At 38.3% G+C, this 25502-nt stretch overlaps 1 long non-coding RNA gene and 1 other non-coding gene across 2 annotated transcripts in view; both read left to right on the forward strand.

The window, feature by feature from the left end:
• The window catches only part of LOC110672066 (uncharacterized), a 61418-nt gene that overhangs the window by 34187 nt on the left and 1729 nt on the right, over nucleotides 1-25502 (forward strand). The gene's annotated exons all lie outside the window — the stretch shown is intronic.
• LOC131176382 (small nucleolar RNA R71) lies at nucleotides 22077-22183 on the forward strand. The gene has a single exon (XR_009146474.1). It is a non-coding gene; the product is annotated as a small nucleolar RNA R71 (small nucleolar RNA).

A 25502-nucleotide genomic window follows, 5' to 3' on the forward strand; every position in this document is an offset into this window, starting at 1 on the left:
CACCAGCCTGTATGATGTCAGAGAAGCTGTTGGAAGTGTTCCCAATCATCAAGTTGAAGTAAGGGGCCTTCAAAGTTTCGATGAATAGAGAGCATATCTCATTGTCCACCGGGGATGCACTTCGCCACCTTTTCCTCCATCTCTGGGCATATTCCTTAAAGCTTTCTGCCTTTTTCTGTACTGTGTTAGGAGGTCCTTCTCGTGGGGCCACATCACAATTAAATTTGTACTGCCTTAAGAAGGCATCAGCTAAATCCTTCCAGGAGCGCAGTTTGCTCCGGTCCCACTGACTGCACCACCTCAAAGCTGCCCCTGAGAGGCTCTCATGAAAGAAGTGGACCAGCAGTCTATCGCCCTCTGTCGAGCGCATATCTTGGCGATGTAGGTGGCCAAGTGAATGCGAGGATCCGAATTCACTGTACTTGTCGGTCGTGGACCTTGAACTTAGGTGGCACCACCACATCCGGCACTAATCTTAGTGATGCCACGTCGATCAACCATACATATTCAGCCCTTCAATTGCTTCTCAATCTTTCCTCTAGAGCGTATAGTATCTCACTATCTTTTGTCTTATTTTCCTCCCATCGCATGATATGCTCACGTACGGAGCCGAGTTGGAGTAAACTGGAGGGATTAGGATTGAAGGGTGAGGCTCGGCATTTGAGACAGCCGGGTAATAGGAGAAAGGCAGGTCATTAGTCATGACGACCGGATTGATAGTGACTGTCGGGTCCGGGATAGGCGATTGAAAGGTGAAAGAAGTTGAAGCTTGGTGAGGATCATTTGTTGGAGGTGGTGGAGGAGGTAATGGCAGGCTAGGCTCTGCTGTGGGTTTATTTTGGGACGTTTTCCTCATTAGTCTCATAAGTTCCGAGACCTGATCTTTCAATTCGGAGACTTGCCCCTGTAGGTTCTGTACTTGTTCCTGATCTTCCATTATCTTCTTTGTCCGAGATCTTGTTAAGTACACTCGCTTAAATTTGAACTGCGTGCTTGGTCGGACTTGCCTTTGTTGAAGCAATATTGATTTCCGGTAAGGAGTAAAAAAAAGAAAATTTTAAATGAACTTTGAATTTTGAAAAGGAATTAAAAGTCCTGGTCTGGACGAAGGATACAGTGGCATTTGAAAGCCAGGTTGAAATCTGTAAAAGGATAATCGCATCAATTTTGTCATGGCATCGCTCGATAGTCCGATCGTGAATGATCGGATTGAATGCGCATTTATGATACCCGCCCATATAGCGCATTCAATTTTTCACATAACCTAGCGAGGAATTCCTACGAGTCATATTATTCATTCACAAATTTACTAAACAATGGTCCAGAAATCATTTCATTAACTGAATAATTTGTACATCGTATCCTCTACATTGGCCTAGGCTCTGGAAGGTTCTTTATAATGAGATGACATTTTCTGAGATACTCATATAACCTTTCTTCTTGTTTGGCAGGGTCGAATGCTTTCAAAGCGCATCGGATTCGTAATAATTCTTGTTTTCCTGTATATCGCTCTTTCCAAATTGGTCAACATTCTCTTTCAGTCCTTGATAGAGAGCAGCTTGTTTTTCTTTCTCTTTCCTTTCCTTAGCACACTCTTTCAAGATATCGTTGATGAGTAGTGCCTGTTCTTTTAATTCGAGCTTCTTCTTTTTGTTTTCCTGTTTATACTCTTCAACGAGCACCTCTTGGTATTTCATCTTTTCCTGAAGCTTACTATTCTGTACTTTCACTTCTTTTACCTTAGCTTGGAGAGAGTCTTTTTCCTTTTCCCACTGTTCCTCTTGCTCTTCGAACCCCATCCTTTCGGCCCTTGCCTCTTCCTTGAGCCTTCTCACTTTTCTTTTAAGTTTCTGCTGTTGGTCCTCCAACTATTTTATTTGTTCTTGCAGTTATGAGTTTTCGGTGTTTGCTTTTTGTAGTGAGTCAAGCAGACGATTATCAGCTTCTTCTAATAGGATGTTTTGGCGAGGTTACGCCCTCGACTCGTAGTTGAGTGTTCTTGGTCCCTGTCAGCTCTCCATTTAAGATAATCGCCCGAGGCACTTGGGCCTTTAGGCGATCTCTCCATCAGGGTAATGTTTTCCCAAGACTTGCGAGCCATTTTCAATCCTTCCTCTTCCTTGAGCTCATGGTAGAAGTGACCTTGGTGGTGTTCTTCAATGTTGATCATGGACTGCGTTGAGCCAAACTGCCTCATTACCAAGGCAGGAGTGTAACTTGTATATCCGGTTACTCCGATTAGGGATACCGACTGATTACCTCCCATACCGATCAAAACGGGTTGGCCTGACGTCCATAGCTTCCTCCAACAGTAATCATGGCTATTGAAACTCAAAATCCGTTCCCACCACTGCTGTTCATTCTTCGGACTGATTACTAACAGGGTCATCTTCTCGATGGGAGGCTGGTCAAGGTACCAAGTTAATCCCTTTGTCTCCACAGGACACATGTGACTGATAATCCAGAGGTATAGCAACTGAGAACAACACTTAATGGACCCTTTCCCCTGTTGTCTGCAGTAGGTTAGGGTTAACAAGGTTTCCGCAAGAATAGCCGGTATCGGATTGATCTCCTGCCTTTCTACCGTCCAGAATGCTTCCACCGCGCTGCAAGTTACGATTCCTAATGGTCCCGGGAACAAAATCAGACCATAGATCCCCAAGGCGAGTGCCACTGAAGCTTGATTCCATTTTTTCTCTTGGAGGTACTGATCTAACCACTTCTGGAGATATGTCCAATACCAACCATGTGTGTTTCCTTTGATCGCTTTTGACTTTGCCTCCTCCGAAGGAATACCCAACAAATGTGTTAATCGTTTGTGTCCGCCTATGCTCAAGGTGTAGGTAGATCCGATTCTGTTGAATAAGGGATCCCTAGTAATGCCCGATATTCTTCCATAGTGGGAATCAGATCAATATCATTGAAAGAGAATACCCCGTACTTGGGGTTCCAAACCGACAACTTGGCTTTTAATGCCGGGATTTGGACGTTTACTCGCATTAAGGTTGCAATCCTCCCGTACTTCTCTTCAAATCGTGCCTTGACCTGATCGGGAAGCGACCTCCATCCATTAGACAGACTCTCGAGGCCGTTCATTCTGACTTCAATTCCATTCAGATCTAATGAAGGTAGTAAGCTAGCATGTGCCTTGGAAACATCATTTTGTGGGGGTACTGGAGTATGAATCGATTTGGACCAAAGTTTAGCATTCTGAACTTCTTCTCGATCGACTCGAGGATGCCATGATAAATATGATGCCTATCCTTTGCTGCACTCTTGGTTTGGTAATGCTCATGGAAAACTTCGTTAGAAAGATAAATTAGGTAATTTTGAATCATCTGCATACATTTATCAAAGTAGGAAAATGCGAGGTGTTTCAAAGAAAATTCAAAATTACCCTCACAAAATGAACAAAAGGAAATTAAAGCAGAAAAGGATGAGAGTAAGTATGCCCCTTTTTTCCTATAATAGGGAGACTCCTGATATCGGACGAGCGCTACCTATTTGGGTAGTTCTATCTTACAAGGTAGCTTACTATGGCTTTCAGTTATCGTGATAGTTTAGCTTAGGGTCTAATTTTCTAAAAGCCACAGGTTCCTAAATTACCCCTCATCAGAAATAGTAGAGCCCCATTCTACCCCCATGATATTATCGGAAAATTCCACGGGTATCACAAAGAATAGAACGAGTTTCAACTGAGCGAAGCCTTCACGGATACTAACGGGTAAAACCCACTGCACCGCTACATGACCCCCTCCTATTTTCCTAAAAGGGTGAGAAAGCCCGGGTATAGGGCCAAAGTGTGTGAGGACATCGTGTGAGTGTTCAGTGTGTGAAGGGACACCTTTACCTCTTCCCAATTCAGGGGGATTTTATTTATCCATTTTTCTTTTTTCTTTGTTTTTTGAAACAAGAGCAATCAGAGGAAACAAAATCAGAAACAAGCAAAATAGTTAGCCGCAATAACAATAATTAACGTATAAAACATCGTCGAATGAGCCCATCTAACTATAATTTGATTGGACAAAATTAAATCTACTTTTGGACCACTAGACCGGGGTTAAGTCAGTCTTTCAATATCCCCAGCGGAGTCGCCAAGCTGTCGCAAGGGATTTTGCGGTCGCCTGGACGATCACTCACCGAAGTGGGAAAGAGTGAGGAGTCGCCACCTTAGTTTTGAGGGTAACTAAAGAAAACCATTTGTGAAGATAAATTGAAATAAAACCACTTCAAAACAGAGATTCTAGGTTCGGGTCCAGAACGGGTGGGGAAGGTGTTAGGCACCCCACCTCGTCCCTTAATAAGGGTAAGTAGATTTAACTTTGCATTAGTTAGAAAGGCTTGAATAGACATGTTGATCCTTTTGACTAAAGGAACACTTGATTTTTCACTAAATTTAGATCACCCAGATACATAAGTAAATGAGACAACCTTAGTGACTTGACGTCGTGAATCATTTTTGGTTTTGGGATTATCTCGCGTACAGGTTAAGATTTGGTGTGAGAATCGGATAAGAACTCTCCTCCGATCTCTCTTGGGGTATTTAAAATTTAGGATTGAGAATCGGATAAGAACTCTACTCCGATCTCTTTTAAGTATTCATAAAAATTTTAGCTTAGGGATCGGATAAGAATTTTCCTTCGATCTCTATTTAATGTTTTATTAAAATTTTGAGTTGAGACCGGATAAGAACTCTCCTCCGATCTCTATTTAATGTTTTATTAAAATTTTGAGTTGAGACCGGATAAGAACTCTCCTCCGATCTTTATTTAATGTTTATTAAAATTTTGATTTGAGACCGGGTAAGAACTCTCCTCCGATCTATTTAATATTTATTAAAATTTTGAGTTGAGACCGGATAAGAACCCTCTTCCGATCTCCTTTTAAATTAACAGGAACCTTAATGGGATCTTTCCGATCTCCCAAATTTTAATTCCAGCTACATTTCATAAGGTCCTAAAGCTAAAGATTCTGGCGCTCTAAGGTGCTGGGGATAAGGCTTCTTTTAACTAATTGATATTTTGTGACTAAATAAGAAAAGCTGGAATAAATTTTACTGACCTCCCCTAAGGTCACTTTACCAGTACCTATGAATGTCCGATCTATTCTGTTTCGTTTATTTTGATTTTATCCCACTTTATGGCATCTTGCCGAATTGCCGTTTACGTCAGCCTAATATTGTGGCTATTTTCCTGACGTATTATTCAGGCTCTCTCTCTTAAAAGAGACCCGTAAGTTGCAGTTATCTATATTTTACCCAACCACTTACACGCTACTAGGAACTAGAAAATTTGCATTCAGAAACGACGAAGGTTAATAAAACGATAGACTGATCACTAAAGAAATAAACTCGAGAGTAACATTTTTTAAGGTTCTTTGGCACTAAATGAACTTGGAGAAAATCAAATGCATAAAAAGGACAAAGAGAATGCGGAAAGTAAACGTAAACACTTAACAAAACGGCAATATGAGCTCTTACCTGTAAGGAGCCAAATCTATTGAAATGACTACGGGGTGACAAATAGTAATAAGACAGCAGACTGATTAGCTTGAGGGCTGATTTTCTTTGTGAACTGAAGGGTGCTTAGCTAAAATGCGATAAGATTAAGATAAAAACCGAGTGAAATGAAATTGAGCTTGAATAATGGGAATGAAGACAGAGATAATAAAAGGCTAAAAGTGAGAGTGTGACCGGATAATGAACAAACTGAAAATGTAGAGTTCCAGTATTCAGAATCCTTTTCAAGAAAACACTTCAGAAAACTAGTTTCAAAAGTCTTTCTAATCAAAACTTCAAAGTAGCAGAGTAACAAACTGAATCAAGTTTCAGAGTTCTTCCGCTATAATAACTACCTCTCTTTTTTGCCCGTCCCTTGAACAGTTTTTCATGCAGGTATTTATAGGAATCGGGTGCTCCCCATGAAGGGTCAGGATTTATTTTGAGGGAGATGGAGGGTCAAGATTTCGAAGGACATAATCGGATGTTCAGGAATTAAAGAGAATCAAAATGAATGGCTGATATCACTCTTCAGAATTTTTGTCCTTTTCTTCTTTCAATCTGACGGTCCCAAATCTTCTCGTCCGGAATGATCTGAGGGCTAAGAGCGAAAGACGCTGGTATTGTCGTCTTCTCTCTTGATCCAAGGGTTCCGGGTTTGTCCTTACCAGTGAGATCAACGGTGGGGATTGGGATGTACAGGACTGTCATGACATACCCTAGCACCTGTCAGCATTGCGAGCGATTCTTAGGCGTGCGATGGAGATCTCGTCTGCAACGCTTTAACTACCTCGGCTCTAATTCTGACGATTTGTCTTTTTCTTTTTGCCTTCCGATCTTCCCTCTTTCTGATCTCTTTTACATGCTCTTTTCCGATCTTTCATGCTGGTCTCCCATCTTCCGATCTATTATTCCGATCTTTCCTTTCTCGGTCTGGTTCGTCAGCATTAATTTCCCTCGATTCCCGGCGTTCGCTTTTCGCTCAAGAATAAATGCCCGTTTTCCCTATATATACCTCGACGTAGACATTTCCTTCATCTGATTTTTTCTCTCTTCCTTCTTTCTCTTCCGTTCAATGCTCGTGATCGCTCGCCATGATTGTGGTTTTTGATCCCTCTCCGATGGACTTCCTTATTCCTCGACTGAAAATTTACGACCCCGGTGATCGCATAACCTTGTCTGATGCTCCGCTGACCCTTGGCGGTTGCTTCCTCAAGTTCATTCGGCTTCTCTCCACATTGAGTGTTCCGACAGCGGTTTCCTCCCACATTGGGTGTTCCGACAGCGGATTAAGCTCCGATCGGCAACACCCTTGGGATCAGTTATAAACCTGGGACTCTTTAGATAGGATGTCCCACCGGTCTCTAGAGATCGCTCAAATGATGTAATCCTTCAATGTAATCAGATCTCTAGAGATCGCCCAAATGATGTAGTTAGACCTTCATTGTAATCCGATCCCTAGAGATCACCCAAATGATGTAATCCGATCTTTTGGAAATAAAAATCTTGTTTCTCCAATTATTATCTTATTGATTATTTTCCGATCTCTGATATATTTGTCCGATCTGGTTCCTAACAAAACGACTCTTAACTAATCCTTCATTCAAGATATTCAACTTATTATGCCGATCTCCATTTAACCGATCTCCTTGGAATGTTTGAATATTTGAGAGAAGTGTCAGAACAGCTGGCGAGTCCCACCAATCGATGCGTTGCCTAGAGCCTCATGAGCATTAAATGCTCGGACTAGTATAAATAGGAGTGGGGTTAGCCATTGTTCTCTCATTCCATTTTCAGTCCCCTGCTCACAACTTCGAAGTTCTCTCGTTTTCTCAAGTTCTTCCGACGCCGATCAGACTCCGGTAAGGGCTTTGATCTTCTTTTTAGTTTAAGTTCATTATTTCTTTTGAAAATGAGCGGTGCCGAAGGTTAAAGAGTGGCGAGTCCTCCTTCCATTCAGTTCTCGTGGTCGTCTGACGAAGAAGAAGTGGTCGGGCCAAGCGCGCAAATGGAATCTCCTAGGGCCTCTGTTCCAGCTCGGGGGCGGATCGGACCATCAAGGCACGTACCTTCTTCAGGGAGGGAGAATCTCCCTATGGACGAGCTGCCATCGATCTTACAAGATTCCGATCTACAATCGTTTAGCCAGGAGTACAATATTCTCCCGATTCGCATTTAACTTATCCGGTACACGGCGATCACCGAGCCGATCACTTCTTTGAAGAGAATGACCTGGTTATGGTATACGAGGAACATTTAAAGGCCGGCCTTCTTGCTCCTCCGGATGACTTCTTCAAGGAGGTCCTAAAACTTCACCGGGTGTGCATTGCTCAAGTTCATCCAAACTCGTGGCGGATCTTAGTAGCCTTCCGAGGTCTGTGCCGAGCTAAGGGAATCAGACCTACGGCTAAGGTGTTCGCCGAACTGCACAGGCTAACTCGCCGAAAGGACGACGAGCACTGGTTCTTTCAGGCAAAGCCTCATTGCGGGCTCTTCACCGATCTGCCCTCCTCCCTTAAAAATTGGAAGAACCGCTTCTTCATTCTGAGGAGCAAAAATCCGACCTGCTTTGAGGACTTCCCCCGTAGCTGGTGGCACCAGGGGCCCTCGCCAAGCGCATTAACCTGAACCAGAGGAAAGCTTAATAGTGATGGATCTCAAGAATCAGCCGCCACTCAAAAGTATTCTGTTTAGATCACGGTGACCGCCAGCCGCACCTTTGGAACATACAGCTGCTCACCGGCCAAGATCGCGAACTTCCGCTCTCGACCTAAGATCGTATTTTCTACATCTCAGATCTCAGGACCTTAGCGATCTCACTGACCTCTTCTTTGTGCAGGTATGGCGGGTAATGAGGGTTCTAGGAAGCGGAAGAAAGAAAAGGAGATCTCCCGGAAAGTAAAGGAGATGAAGCGTTCGGAAAAGCTTCGAACTGCCGGCCGTGAACCAGGGGAGACGCAAGGAGGCCATTCCCGACCTTCGGGTCCGCCGATCACTGAAACTGTCCGATCTCCTCCTCAACAGGAAGAGCCGGCTCCACCCCCTCTAGTTGCTCCAAGCACAGAAAGGGGTCCTTCTCAATCTTCTGTGAAATCCTCTTCTCGTGGCGCTCAAACGTTGATGGAGTCCCTGAAGAATAACCGATCGTTTCGAGAACCCCGCTTTGCCAAAGTCTTAGGGTCTTCCATCTGCCTTCGGGAGGATCGAGAAAGGCTATCCCCGGACAGCCTTGACGATATCTTGACTCGCTCCATGAGCCTGAACGTGGAGTGCCTGGTGAACCAGACCATAGTTCGGGAAAAGGCTCATCGCCTGGGCAAGGAGATCGAGAAGAAGAATCAGGAAATGGCTTCCCTTCGATCCCAACTCGCATCCGCTCAAGATTACATATCTCAAGTTGAGGGGCGGGCGAAGTTCTATGAAGACAGAGTGGCCGAACAGAATCATGTTCTGGCTGAAAGGGATCGTGCTCTCAGGGAAGTCGAGGCGCCCGCCAACGGCTTCTCAGGTCGCCCAACTTATCGAGGAGCTTAAGGCGAAAGACGAAGAAATGGTGATAGGGATAGCTGGTGCCTATGTGAATGCTCACAAGGACCTCTTAGCCGAACTCCAGAAGCGTTACCAAGAAGAGGACTTCTCTTGGATGGCCGACCTGGCTCCCGGGGGCGAGGGTGAGGATAGTGAAGAGGAAGGAGAGGATGAGCAAAATGTAGATCAGACTGGGGGATCAATAACTTGTACAAATTTTACAATGAAATGAAATAGAATGCCTTTTTGTTTGATGAATGGTTGTGATCGGAAAATTTCTAAACACTTGATTGTCTGAGTATATTGAAACAACTGAAAACTATTATTATCCTAAGTGTGAGAGATCGGAAAATTCAACATGCATGAGATTGTTAAACGGAACTTAATTGAAAGTTTTGGCTTGAACATCTAAGATCGGGATCTTCATTAAACCGGATTAGAACCTTGGCTTGGCTATTTCTAAACTTTTAAAAGAGAGGTCGATTATAAATATTGGCAGCAAGGTTCTGGTGTTAATTCAATTTCGTCTGACAAGAGAGATCGGGAATATAGTTAACTGGTCAGGATATTTGACAATTGGCTTGAGAGATCGGTGAATGATTTGAGAGACCGGTAAGGCTTTAACGGACACGAGAGCTTAACATTGACTCAACTCTCTGTGAAGAGAGATCGGAACTGTGATTAGATGGCAAGGAGAGACTTAGTGCTAGGGATCGGTTTCGAAGTTTATTGATTCTGGGGATCGGCCAAAATATGGTGTCGACAGTAATTGCAGTAATAGTTAATAAGGATTAAATGCATGTTTAGTGGGATATAATTAAATCTGATGAAACCAAAATTCAATATAACAATGAACTAAAGTTTCATATGATTACATAAGGTTAAATTCAATTACATCTTACCAAATTTATTGGAGTTGAACTAATAAGTTTCTTTTTGGTGTCATGCTTGCAACTGCTTTTGTGTCTGTACGGCCCTGTGGTTGAATCTGCTATTTTTAAAGTAATATGAAATAATTCTTTAGTTTTTCTGATTTCTTATAATCAAATCATGTCAAGTATACTTTAAAGTAATTTTTAATTATCTTATAATTACACTTTCAAATAATAGTTATAATAGCAATATCAAACAAACTCTTAACATTTTCTAGACATTTAATATAGGATCACTTAATTTTGGGCCCATCTATTATAATTCAGCAAGTGAATAAATCAATTTTCTAAAAGAAAAGAAAATTGATTTATTCTGCAATGATATCATTCCATTGGTTATAATGGAGTTACATCATCAAAGGACTTGATACAGCCAGAGTTGCTAGGCCTTTCAAACTCTGTCAATGGCATTCTTAGGTTGTATCAAAAGAGGAGCTATACCTGCATTGCAAAATCAGAAAACTTTGTGTTCCTAAAGTTTAGTAACTTTCTAACTTATTGCCATCAATTCCCCCCTAGCCCCAAAAAAAAAGGTGGTTTTTATTGATATGATATCAACACTATTGTATATTAGAGTTGTACCATCAAAGGCCTTGATACAACCGGAATTGTACTAGGCCTTTGAAACTATATTGATTCTTTTCTTACATTGTACCAAAAGAGGAAGTATATATGCCCCAAGAGACGATAGCAAAATCTGAAAACTTGATATGCTCCTTAAGATTGGTACGAAGTGAACAATGGACCATATATTGGCAAAGGTAAATCTAGGAATCACTCTGTGGAAATACATTTGTATGTTTGTCATGATTTCATTTTTTTAATAGTAAAATTATAAGTTTTTAGGATCAAGTTGACTTTTTGCACTTTAAATAGTGTTGCTTATTCATACTGTTATTATATTAGAATTGAGAACAGCAATTTGGGGTTGATTATTGACCAAGTACAAGTAACATGGGTAAGTCTAGGTATGATTTTCCACATATAGGGAAGCATTATGAATAAATTGAGGATATCCATGTTGGATGTGAATTGTGGAGTGGATATGCACCCAACACTTATAAACAATTATGAGAAACATAAATTGTGTGATATTGATACCTCAAAAAGATTTTTTTTTTTTTTTTTTAAAAAAGAGAAGGACGCAAGAATATTAATTTGTTGAAATGAAATATGCCTTTGAAGACAATTCCATCCCATATTTGAGTATTTCTTGAGTTATTGCAAATTACCAAGTGCCAAACATGTGTTTCAAATTGTATTAGTTATATACATTGTAACATCCTCACTTTAGCTAGTCCATACGTTCTACTATTTCGGTGACCAATGTTGGTCCGGGTAGTTAAAATATCTGGAATTATAATTAGACTATGATACGGGGTGTCCGCAAGTGCACAGGTCACAGTAGTATAGTTTTAAAAAATGATATCGATCCCACAGGGAATTGTGCTTAAATTGGAAATAAAAGTATAAGCTAATTAGAATGACAAAAATTAAAAGATATTGAAAATAAAATCTAAAAATTAAAATTAAGACAAAAATTAAAGATGTAAAATGAAATTTGGAATTAAAATTGGTATTTAAGGAATTAATGCTAAATCAAACAATTAACTAAAATTAATTAGACTAGATTACCAAAAATTAATTTGAAATTTCTATTTATGAAATTAAGAAGAATTAAATCTAAAAAAATAAAGTAATTCTAGATATTGGATTTAAATTGAAATTGCTATTTATGAGATTTGGAGGATTTAAATCTAAATTCAATGAAAATTAAATTGATTCTAGAGATTGGGTTTTCAATATTGTTTGCATGTGGTTTATCATTAATTTAGCCAAACACATGAGAATTGCAATTTTGAGGGAAATCAATTCTTAAATTTTTGAAACCTTTTTCAAGCATCTCAAAATTGGTTTTCATTAAATCAAACCCTGTTTTCACGATTTCAAATCTAACAAAAACCCAACTAATGCATAAAATTGATTTTTGGAAAATTCCCCTTAATCTTCTTAGCTTATTTCTAACACCAAGAAAATAAAGTTTATTGCAAGATTATCCATCCCCAATATTCACTTTTCAGTCCATCTATTAAGGATTAAAACTTAACTTAATGAGGGCCCATTCATCAAGCAAGGCAATAAGCACACAAGCAATAAATCAAAATATAACAAATCCCATTTAAATGGCTAAATCAGTTCAAAACCACAATACAAATCAATATTTACAAACCCATCTCTAGAATCTCAATAAACTACTCACAAATCATTGTTTAAAGACAAACCCAAATGAAGAAATGAAGAAATAATGGAAATGTAAGCTAAAAGGGGTAGAAAAACCCAGCAAATTTGCAGAAGGATCTCTGCAGAAAAGTGCGTAAACGTGATCCTTGTAGCTTTGGAAGAAAATGCGAATGTGCTCCTCCTTCTCTCTTTCTAACTTTTCCGAAAATGACTCCCTTGCTCTCTATGGAAAGAAAGTGATAAAGGGCACTTTATATAGGCGAGGGGACTGTTCTAGAATGGGTAAAAAGGGGAAGGATCCAGAGAAAGTGAGGTAAAAAGGCTGGAGTAACGGAAATGCCACGTCAACAATTTTCCAAGAAAACGACATAAGCTGAGTCGTTTGTGTCGCAGGTTGTGTCGCTCGGCGTGAATATCGACGATCGACACAACTCGCGACATAAGCTAATTCGGTTGCGCCGCAGTTGTGTCGCTCTACCATTTTTACTCAACTTCAAAATTTTTGCAATTCGATTTTAATCTCCTCCAAATGGCTACTCTGATCAAAATACATCAAATTTCTCCAAATTTAACCTACAAAACAAATAAATTCCAAAAATTAAACTAAGAAATGTGAAAATTGTAAAATTGACTAAATATATACTAATATAGCTATGAATAAGGGTAAATTATGTGCAAAAATTACTCCTAAATGATGATCTAAAATGCATGCATCAAATTCCCCCATACTCAAACTCTTGCTTGTCCTCAAGCAAAATTTCATTAAAACTCATTTGGAAGGGAATAGAATCAGTCTTTGAAAACACAAAATTCACTAATCCAAACTACCAACTTACCTCTAGCCACCAACATTCCAAATTCCCACCAGCAAAAGCACAAAGAATGAAGCAAGCACTCTCAACTATTACAGAATAGCTAAGAATTAACCAATCAACCCAAGCAACAAATACCAACCAGCTACAAGAGTCAATTGTGCCAAAACAAACCTAAATGAAATAGATAGCCAATGTGTCTCAAATAGATGGTGAGTAATGTATGAAAGATTATATTGCCAAACCCATATGCAAGCATAAAAGATCTAACTCTACTAATGTAACAAGCATTTTTCAAAGAATCATTAGGTCTTTTTAAGGGTTGTAATGGGGTCAAATAGGGTAAGATTGTGGTTAACAAAGAAAGGGAATAAGGTAAACAAAATATGAGAATAATATTAATCATGAAACTCAAAGTGCATCCAATTTTTTTTTTCTCTTTTTTTTTTTTTTTTATCAAGAGGAAAGAAATTCGCAATGAATCTTAAGTGCTAACACAATAAAGGGACTACTTTTATAATATATTTTTTATTTTGTATGTGTCCCTATTTCACGTCACACCCAAAATTACCTTTGGGATATTTTTGTGACTATATTTTTTTTATCAACTTTTCACACTTACTCTAGCACTTTTCAAGATGTTTCAATCCTCCAAGTTTTTTTTTTTTTTTTTATGCACTTAATTGCTAAAATATTATTCTCATAAATAGGTGGTAGTGTTTAGGTTTAACGGCTAGGTAAATGATTTGGGTTCCAAAGAAATTAGGGAATTAAGGTTCAAGGGGGTTTGCAAGGGTTAAAATGAGATTAAGGTAGGTTAAGGCTAAATGTGAGGTTTAAAATATGAAGGAATGCCTAAATCATATTCTTATCAAATGCAAGTTAAAAATTTCGCTTTGAAAGATCTAAGATGCTTGTTCTAGGAATGGTGAGACGACAAGGACCATTTTCTTCCTTAAAGGCTTATCCAGACACTCAAAACTCAAAATAACTAATCAGAATCTGCATACCTAGATGAATGTATTAATTTTCAGCTATTAAGTAAGAGAAAGAATAATGCTTAAGACTTTGTACCCAGCTGGAACTTTCATTCCACTAACCATCTAAAGGCAAGTTGGATTGCTTGAATAAGTGGCTTATGGAATTCAAAGACTGGTTTAAAAATCCAAAAATTTTAAATGAAATGCATGAGTGTAAATGTCAAGTCAACCTATATGCAACTAAATATGCATAACTAAGTGTATGAAGCTATATGCAAGTGTATGTATGTGAATATGTACAAGTATGAGTGTGTCGCTAAATGAAAAAGGAAAAGTAATTTTTGCAAAAATTTACCCTCTCCCCATACTTAGAATGAACATTGTCCTCAATGTTAAAAATGTGCGTAAAATGGGTAGTGATATGTGCATAAAGAATTATTACCATGTTGCATAAGCGAGAGCACAACTTATGTTGACAAAGTGACACAAGTCGAGATGAGAATTGTTACCTCATTGAAGTGCAGCCAATTTAATTAGATAAAATTTGGACAATACTGCACTCATTGCAAAAGAAATAAAGGTAATGGAATCCATTAATTAAATCGATTAATCTCAAAAATTTGGAATAGGAAGTTAATTGAAAATATAATTATCAAGTGTAAATTCAAGGAGCATATTAAAGCAAGTGAGCAATGTACGAAAGACATAAAAGAAAAATGTATTTTATGAGGAACTAAAAAAAAACTGAATAAGTAAAGGGTTGAAGTAAAACAACACAAGCAAAATAAGTTCAAAATACTAAGTAATTAAAGACATGAAATGTAAATGGAGAATAAAAGCTAGTCAGTCGGGTACGAGAAGTCCTTTGCCCTTGCCATCTTGAGGAGGCGGTGCTTGTGGTGGTCTTTGTGGAGAGATGATGCTCAAAATCGTTGCTGGTTTGTTTCGATCTTCTCGGCTTAGCTCGCATGACTTTCAATTCATCTTGCATTTCAAAGACTTGATCCAAATATATGTCACTAAGTCTCGCAGTTGTCCGAAAATTAACATCCGTTATTTGCCGAAAAGAATAGATCTCATCACTGAGATTCTCCATGAATGTCAAAAGAGTTGCTATGGATGGTCCAGAAGCAGGTTGAGCGGCTGGTGGAGCTCGTCTTGGAGGTTGTGTAGAAGGCTACACAAATGGTCGCTCAGAGTCTGAGGATGAACTAATGGTGGGAGAACCAGTGGTTTGTGCATTAGTGCAGAATCTCATCGCTTAGTAGCTTCATTTTTGATACAAAATTTTTGGTTGGCGATGAGGTCCATCCAAAAATAACAAACCAGCTTGGAAGAAGCAGACACTTGTGCATTTGAGGATTAAACCCAAAATAATGTGCAATAGGTGTGACTAAGCCTCCAAAGACAATACTACCAGTACCCTAGTGGTCCGCGAATCACATGGCGCAGTAAATAATAACTGGGAAGCCTTTTGCCGGTTTTTGCACACCACAAAAAGAATAGATCATCTCGTGACATTGTGCCAACACTGGATCCTCTCGCCTAAAATTGTATTTGCAATTAGGCGTCAAGCAATCTCAAGGCATGATTTTCAATTTTGGAGGCCTTATCGTGTCCTGGTTTGAAGTTACTCTTGAAGGGGCAATGCGCTCCAAAATTCACATGCATTATAGTCCCATCGGTTAGTAGGTATTTTGAGCAGACCATCGGTGGAAAGCCAAATATATGGTGAAAATTATCCATAGACAAAGACACCTATCTTGACCAAGGCATCTAAAATGGATCGTCAAGTCATTGTCCAAAGCAATTTTATGCTCATTAGTGGACAGGAGGCCGTAAATTCTGCACTAAAATGGGGTAGACCAGTTCTGTTTATGTGCAAATCGCACCCAACCTAAAGCATCTAATGTAGATCGCATTTCATCATAAATCTTCAAGGTTTTAAGTGTAGACACATCCAAATACCGAGTTTGAACCATTTGTCGGGCTGCAACTCTTGCCTTATTTTTCTTCATTTCGGCAGTAGGTAATATCCAATGTATAGCAGTAGGCGAAGAGGAAGGGAATGCAAAGTTACCTCTAAATGTACCGGGTGCTTGATGGCCGATTTGAATGCCACGCCGGCCAGCGCGGGCATTGGAGGCGGGCTTGGGGGTTGTTGTGTGGCCGGTTTGGGTTGTTTCCGCTTGACGCCGCCCGTCGATTTGTGAGGTTTGATACTTTTCGCCTTTTTCTTTTTGAGTGTGGCGATCGGAGCATCAGCAGAATGAGCCGGCGATGGGTCGGCGTGCATGGGTGGGGTGGTTTGGGGCTGCGGTGCGTGTGAGGAGTGGGGAGGCGAGTTTTCGAATGATAATGGAGAGTCGGTCATGGCGAAATGGAGGGTCGTGATCGGGGAAAGAGAAATATGGAAAGAATGGCGGCCGGTGAAGGCGACGGGAAAAATGGAGGTTACGGCAGGGAGGGTTGTGTCGGGGGCGATGTCGAGAGGAAGATGAAGGTAATGGGCTATCGGGTTAGGGTCTTTAGGTTTGGGTTGTGGGCTTGGGTATAGGCTTTTGGGTTTTGTTTGGATTTTAGGTTTAATTTCGGGCTTGGGCTAGTGGGGTACGGTTTTTAGGGCTTTGGGTTTGCTGCTGGCCCATTCCGGTGAAGGGAGTTTTTATTCCAAAAGGGTGTCCAGCGAACACAAGCGGTGACACAAGCAAAACCCGGTTATGTAATCTGCTGCCCAATTTGACCAAATTTCATAGCACCTAAAAAAAATTGAAACAAATTAGATTTCAAATAATTAAACCTTCATAACATGAATTCTAATTGTCCAACTTGTTGTGTTCATCAAATACTTACACAAAATAATTTTTCAAAGCACCAATTCACACACCCATATTCAAATAATTTTCTTGTTAAACCAAGATGTTAAAATTTGGAAAAATTTTCTCTTAAAATTAACCAAAAGGGCAATGAATCCAGCAATATGAACCAGCAAATATTCAACAAAATAAAGATGAAAATTATAAGTGAACAAATTAAAAACCTAAAATTTAAAGCTAAAAAAAATAAAATTTTTATTGCTCATTTGCTTGCAATGCATTGCATCCCATCTGCACAAGGAAATTAGAACAATGTTAGATTCTGAGTAAGGAGTATAGAAAAGCTTAAAACAAATATATAAAAGAAATAAAGAATTAATGGAAAATTATGAGTTATGTACAAAAATGCTAAGTTTAGGTCTTTAGCTTGACCATACTCACTCAAAATTTTCATGGAGAATGAGAAAGATAGCAAGTTGCTATTTTCTCAATTGGCTCACCAGCTGAATAATGCCTCAACCTTTGCCCATTTACCTTGAAATTACCCGATTTTTCACCAAAGATTTCCACAGCACCATGAGGTAAAACTTTCAAACTTTTAAATGGACCTGACCACCTTGTTTTTAATTTTCCTGGTAAAAATTTCAACCTTGAATTGAATAAGAGAACCAAATCTCCTTCTTTAAAGTCCTTTTTCTTGATATGCTTATCATGCCATTTTTTGTTCTTTCTTTATAGATCCTAGCATTTTCATAAGTATCAAGTCTCAATTCTTCTAACTCATCAAGTTGCAAAAGTCTTTTGTGTCCAAAGTGACTTGTAAATCAAAATTGATTGCTCTTATGGCCCAATAAGCTTTATGTTCTAACTCTACGCAAATGGCATGATTTCCCAAAACTAACCTATAAGGTGTAGTTCCTATGGGGTTTTAAATGCTGTTCTATATGCCCAAAGAGTGTCATCTAATTTAAGGGACCAATCTTTCTGGACTTATTGATGCTTTCTCCAAGATTTGCTTGATTTCTCTATTTGTGATTTCTACTTGGCCATTTGTTTGAGGGTGATATGGTGTGGCAATCCTATGCTTTACCCCATATTGTCTCATCAATTTTTCAAATTGGTGGTTGCAAAAATGGCTACCACCATCACCGATTATGGCACGTGGGGCACCAAACAGGTCAAAACAAATTTTTGTAAATTTCACCACAACTTTTGCATCATTGGTAGGTGTAGCAATAGCTTCTACCCATTTAGATACATAGTCCACCCCTACCAAGATATATTTATTCCCATAAGAAGATGGAAATGGCCCCATGAAATCAATTCCCCACACATCAAATAATTCAACTTCTAATATGGACTGTTGGGGCATCTCATCTCTTTTGGAAATGTTGCCTACCCTTTGGCACCTATCACACTTGCTTACAAAGTCTCTCACATGTTTAAACATATTAGGCCAATAGAAACCTGATGTCAAGACTTTTTCAACAGTTTTTGAGACACTAAAATGACCACCATATTCAGAGGAATGACAATGGTAAATAACATCATTTATTTCTTCCTCTGGTATACATCTTCTAATTATTCCATCATTACATCTTCTAAACAAAAGAGGTTCTTCCCAAGAATAAAATTTAACATCATGCAAGAATCTTTTCTTTGTCGCTAAGATAAATCAGGTGGCAAGACACCACAAGACAAGAAATTCACAATATCAGCAAACCATGGAAGTGCAGAATTCAACACATACAACTGCTCATTCATGAAAAACTCATCAATTGGCACAATTTCATCATCTCCATTTTCAGTTTTTATCCTAGAAAGGTGATCAGCCACCACATTCTCAACACCCTTTTTATCTCTTATTTCCAAATCAAATTCTTGAAGTAACAATATCCATCTAATCAACCTAGATTTAGCTTCTTTCTTGCTCATTAAATACTTTATTGCTGCATGATCAGTGAAAACAATTACCTTTGAGTTGACCAAATAAGAACGAAATTTATTGAGTGCAAATACTACCGCAAGGAACTCCTTTTCAGTTGTGGCATAATTAACTTGAGCTTCATCAAGGGTTCGGCTTGCATAGTAAATGGCATAAGGTTTTCTATCTTTTCGCTGGCCAAGGACAGCTCCAATAGCAAACTCGCTTGCATCACACATGATTTCGAATGGCAAAGTCCAATCTGGGGGTTGCATGATAGGAGCTGTTGTTAAGGCCGTCTTCAACCTGCAAAAAGCAACCATACAATCTTGATTAAAATCAAATTTAACATCATGATTCAAAAGATTTGTTAAGGGTTTAGCAAGTTTAGAAAAATCTTGAATAAATCGCCGGTAAAACCCAGCATGTCCAAGGAAACTTCGCACTCCTTTGACAGTGGTTGGAGGGGGCATTTTTTCAATAATTTCTATTTTAGCTCTATCCACTTCAATTCCCCTATTTGAGATTAAATGCCCTAAAACGATCCCCTCTTAGACCATAAAGTGGCATTTCTCCCAATTCAACACCAAATCATTATCAGCACACCTCTGCAAAATTTTAGACAAATTAGTCAAGCATGAATTAAAATTAGTGCCATATACTGAAAAGTCATCCATGAAGACCTCCATAATTTCTTCAATAAAATCAGAAAAAATGGCCATCATGCATCTTTGAAATGTGCCAGGTGCATTACACAATCCGAATGGCATCCTTCGATAGGCAAAGGTGCCATAGGGACAGGTAAAGGTAGTTTTTTCTTGGTCATCAGGATGTATTGGAATTTGAAAGAAACCAGAATATCCATCTAAGTAACAAAAGAATGAATGCTTGGCTAATCTCTCTAACATTTGATCCATAAAAGGAAGGGGAAAATGGTCTTTTCTTGTAGCATTGTTCAACTTCCTATAGTCTATGCACATTCTCCAACCTGTAACAGTTCTAGTGGGTATCAATTCATTATTTTCATTTTTAACAACTGTCACCCCACCTTTTTTTGGGTACAACATGCACAGGACTAACCCACTCACTGTCAGAAATAGGGTAAATAATTCCAGCAGCTAGTAATTTTAGGATTTCCTTTTTCACAACATCTTTCATTGTAGGATTCAATCTTCTTTGATGTTCAATGGAAGGTTTACTATTTGGCTCAAGGAAAATCCTATGCATACAAACTGTTGGGCTAATTCCCTTTATATCATCAATTGCATAACCCAAAACTCTCCTATATTCTCTCAAAACTCTCAACAATTTTTCAATCTCAATATCAGTTAAACATGCATTAATTATAACTGGATATGTTTCATTCGGTCCAAGAAAAGCATACCTGAGGTTGGAAGGAAGAGGTTTAAGATCTACCTTTGGGGCATCCTCTACCTTTAATGATGGTGGTTTGATCTCTAAATTTTGCACTCCTTCAAGTTGAAAAATTGTGGCTTCAGGATGTGGTGGAGAACTCTCCAAGTGTTGTGCAAAAGTAGCCATGTTATGATTATCATCATCAATGCTCCCACCATGGACTAAGCAATTTTCAAGTGGGTCTTGTGGATAGCTTTTTCTGAAATGCTCTTGAACAATCTCTTCAATAATGTCTACCCGCAAACAAGACTCAACTTCTTCATGTTTCCTTTTCATGGCTGGATTGATATTGAATATCATTTGATCATCTCCCACTCTAAGTGTCAATTGCTCACCCTTCACATCAATTAATGCACCAGCTGTTGCTAAAAAGAGTCTTCCCAATAAGATAGGAACTTTTGTGTCTTCTTCCATATCCAAAATGACAAAGTCCACCGGAATGTAAAATTTCCCAACCTTGATAGGCACATTTTCAAGAATGCCTTCCGGATACTTAATTGAACGGTCAGCCAATGAAAGATACATGTTTGTGGGCTTCAATTCTCCCATATTCAACTTCTCATATATTGAAAGAGGCATTAGGCTGACGCTAGCTCCAAGGTCACATAAAGCATTTGCCACACAATTATCACCAATATGACAAGGGATGGAAAACACACCCGGATCTTTGAGTTTGGGAGGTAACTTTTTCTGAATTATAGCACTGCATTGCTCTCCCAAGTTGATGGTGTCATAATCTTCTAGCCTTCTCTTGTTGGAAAGAATCTCCTTCAAAAACTTGGCATAACTTGGCATTTGGGATAGTGCCTCAGTGAATGGCACATTGATATACAACTTCTTTAGAACTTCAAGGAATTTGCCAAATTGTTTGTCTAGCTTATGCTTGATGAATCTTTGAGGGTAGGGAAGGGTGGGTTTGTAAGGTTCAGGTGGGATGTATGGTTTCTCTCCCTCATCTTGCTCACTTTTGCTTTCTTCTTCTTTTTCATTTTTCTTGCTCTCAACTGAATTTTCTTCTTTTGTGCTCTGTTTTTCTTCTCTCTTGTTTTCACTCTCTTGACCAACTTTCTTACCACTTCTCAAGGTTCTGACCTTACATTGTTCATGAGGGTTTTGTGGTTGGCTAGGTAGTTTCCCATAGGAATTGCTTCCTGATGAGCTTGCTTGTTGCGCCAATTGAGTCTCCAACATGCGGTTGTGGACTTGTAATTGATCCATGGTTTGTCTCATGTGTTGCATTTCTTCCTCCAATTTGTTATTCATCTTGCTTTGTTCAGCAAAAAATTTCTCCATCATGCTCTCCAAGGTTGGCTTCGGTTCATGAGGTGGAAGGGATTGTTGTGCTCTTGCTTGATATCCAGGTGGTGGCTGCTTTGTGGGCTGAAATTGAGGCTGAAATTGAGGCCTATTTTGCTGCATAAACTGCTAGTTATGAGCATAATTTGAGCTTTGGCCTTGTTGAGCAAAAGTTGCTTGTGGTCTCCATGTTGAGTTGTTCACATTAGAATAAGCATTTCCCATAGGTTTCTGTTGATAACCTCCTGCATAAGCAGCTTGTTCTTGCAAATAATCATCTCCATAAGAAGAGTAATCAACTCCACAACTTTGAGTTCCATCTGTGAAGGCAACTTGTTGCATAGTTGTAGGAGTTGAGGTTGTTGCCTTTGTGCAAAAATCACTAAGAAGCTGAGTCAACTGGTCAAATCTTGCATTCATGTAGCTAACTGAGTCTAGTTCATAGATCCCAGCTTTCTTTGGCTCAAGTGCTCTAGGATTTCCCCATAAATGGGTATTATGAGCAATCTTCTCTAATAGATCATAGCATTCTTCACTTGTCATTCTCATGAAATCTCCTCCTGCTTGTGAATCAATTGTGTTTCTTATGGTCGAGTAACTCGTGTAGAAATTCTGAACAATCATCCATTTCGGTATTTCATGATGAGGACATTGCCTTTCAAGCTCCTTAAATCTCATCCAAGATTCATACAAAGTTTCATCATCTCTTGGTTTAAAAGCTACCATCAAATTCCTCAAATGAGTAGTTTTCCCGGGTGGGAAAAATTGAGATAGAAAAGCTTGAGATAGCTGCTCCCAAGTAGCTATAATAGCTTGTGGAAGTGAATCATACCACTCCAATGTGAATCAAGAGAGAATGGAAATAAGGTGAGCCGAATAACTTCATCTAAAACTGTGTTGTCTTTGTGTACCACATATCATCAAAAATTTCTTGAGATGAGAATGAGGATTTTCAAGTGGGCTACCTCCAAATTGTGAATCGAACCATTTGAATAAGACCAGTTTTAATTCAAATTGATTAGCTCCAATAATAGGTGCATATCTCTCACATCAAGACATCTAGGAAAAGCATAATCTAACATGGATCTTCTTTGAGGATCATTTTGATTAACAACAGATTTTGCCCGCTTTGCTGCTTTCCTCCATTATCTCCACCAATAGCTCTATTTTGATTCTCCATATTTTCAATTGTCTCCTCTTGCTCAAATATTTGTTGTTCTTCTTTTTTCGCTTCTTTTCTTCTCTTGTACTCCTTTTGTTGGCTCGTAATTTTTCAATTTCGTGATTGAACAACATTGGTATCACTTGTGCTTTTCGATCGTCTCATAAACAAGAAAAGTACCTGAAAAACACAAGGAACAATAGTGAAAATAAAAGAAAATAAAAATTCTAATTAGCTTAAAACAATTAAAATCCAACTTAAAAACAAACAATTCCGACAACGCGCCAAAAACTTGATACGGGGTGTCCGCAAGTGCACTGTCACAGAGTATAGTTTTAAAAAATGATATCGATCCCACAGGGAATTGTGCTTAAATTGGAAATAAAAGTATAAGCTAATTAGAATGACAAAAATTAAAAGATATTGAAAATAAAATCTAAAAATTAAAATTAAGACAAAAATTAAAGATGTAAAATGAAATTTGGAATTAAAATTGGTATTTAAGGAATTAATGCTAAATCAAACAATTAACTAAAATTAATTAGACTAGATTACCAAAAATTAATTTGAAATTTCTATTTATGAAATTAAGAATAATTAAATCTAAAAATAAAGTAATTCTAGATATTGGATTTAAATTGAAATTGCTATTTATGAGATTTGGAGGATTTAAATCTAAATTCAATGAAAATTAAATTGATTCTAGAGATTGGGTTTTCAATATTGTTTGCATGTGGTTTATCATTAATTTAGCCAAACACATGAGAATTGCAATTTTGAGGGAAATCAATTCTTAAATTTTTGAAACCTTTTTCAAGCATCTCAAAATTGGTTTTCATTAAATCAAACCCTGTTTTCACGGTATTTCAAATCTAACAAAACCCAACTAATGCATAAAATTGATTTTTGGAAAATTCCCCTTAATCTTCTTAGCTTATTTCTAACACCAAGAAAATAAAGTTTATTGCAAGATTATCCATCCCCAATATTCACTTTTCAGTCCATCTATTAAGGATTAAAACTTAACTTAATGAGGGCCCATTCATCAAGCAAGGCAATAAGCACACAAGCAATAAATCAAAATATAACAAATCCCATTTAAATGGCTAAATCAGTTCAAAACCACAATACAAATCAATATTTACAAACCCATCTCTAGAATCTCAATAAACTACTCACAAATCATTGTTTAAAGACAAACCCAAATGAAGAAATGAAGAAATAATGGAAATGTAAGCTAAAAGGGGTAGAAAAACCCAGCAAATTTGCAGAAGGATCTCTGCAGAAAAGTGCAGAAACGTGATCCTTGCTGCTGCTGGAAGAAAATGCAGAAGGTGCTCCTCCTTCTCTCTTTCTAACTTTTCCGAAAATGACTCCCTTGCTCTCTATGGAAAGAAAGTGATAAAGGGCACTTTATATAGGCGAGGGGACTGTTCTAGAATGGGTAAAAATGGGCAGGATCCAGAGAAAGTCAGGAAAAAAGTCTGGAGTAACGGAAATGCCACGTCAACAATTTTCCAAAGAAACGACATAAGCCGAGTCGGTTGTGTCGCGGGTTGTGTCGCCTCGGCGTGAATATCGACGATCGACACAACTGCGACATAAGCTAATTCTTGTCAGCCGCAGGTTGTGTCGCTCTCGGCCATTTTTTTACTCAACTTCAAAATTTTTGCAATTCGATTTTAATCTCCTCCAAATGGCTACTCTGATCAAAATACATCAAATTTCTCCAAATTTAACCTACAAAACAAATAAATTCCAAAAATTAAACTAAGAAATGTGAAAATTGTAAAATTGACTAAATATATACTAATATAGCTATGAATAAGGGTAAATTATGTGCAAAAATTACTCCTAAATGATGATCTAAAATGCATGCATCAGACTAGAGTGAGGAGTTATAAATAAATCAAATAATAATAAGAAAAATTAAGGAAAATTTTTAGAAATGAAATGCACTAAGGTAAAATGAGCAGTAGCCCCAGCAATGAGTGACCCTAACGGGAAGTGACAGTGAAGGCCGTTAGCAACCCTAGACCTGGGGGAAACTCCATGAAATAATTTTTGGGATTTCAGGAAAGGATTATTGGGGTTTCGATAATAATAAAATGCTAAGAAAATACAAGAAAAATTAAATCAATCGGTACACACAATTTTAGCTCGTTACGCCAAACGGAGAGCATTTTGGTCATTTCGTCTTCAGAGATGATTTTTTACTAACTTATCCAATTAAGTAAACAAATTATATGACATAAAATATGAATAAATATTACTAAAAATGAAATTAAAAATGAGTAGTAAAGAAAAGAAAAGTAAATAAAATAAATGGAAACAAAAGTCAAATAATGACCTCATAATGATGCAATTAAAATTACTAACCAATAAAAATAAGACAAACATATATAAAAAGATAATAAGAAAATAAATAAAACAAAATTGAGTTTCATCTTCTTCCTTGGGTGTTTAGGCCGAACCACCATGGGTATAGAGAGCTCCTCCATTTCTTCTTCTCAAGCTTAATTCTCTCCAATTTCCACCATGATTTCCTACCTTCAAAACACAAAAATTTATCCTTCAACCTTGCTCAGCACTTTGGGAGCAAGAAGAAAAAGAGAAATTGAAGTTGTGGGAGCTTGGGAATTTTCATAAGAGAGGTATGTGCCATGAAACCTTAAAATTGTTATTTGAATCTTGCAAGTGAGTTGATGGAAGTTGAAATTTTATCTAAAAGGAAAGGAATCTATGCTTAAGGAGGAAGTGGAAATTTCGGTCCTTTAGAGAGGGTTAAGGTTTTGAAGAATTTGATTAAATTAAACTTGTATATTTATGTTACTTAAAGTGTATATATGAATAGAAGTGAAATTGAATGAACTTGCATGAGATTTGTAATTTTAACAA

This window comes from Hevea brasiliensis, unplaced genomic scaffold, assembly GCF_030052815.1.
Source record: "Hevea brasiliensis isolate MT/VB/25A 57/8 unplaced genomic scaffold, ASM3005281v1 Scaf1, whole genome shotgun sequence".
Classification (NCBI taxonomy): Eukaryota; Viridiplantae; Streptophyta; class Magnoliopsida; order Malpighiales; family Euphorbiaceae; genus Hevea; species Hevea brasiliensis.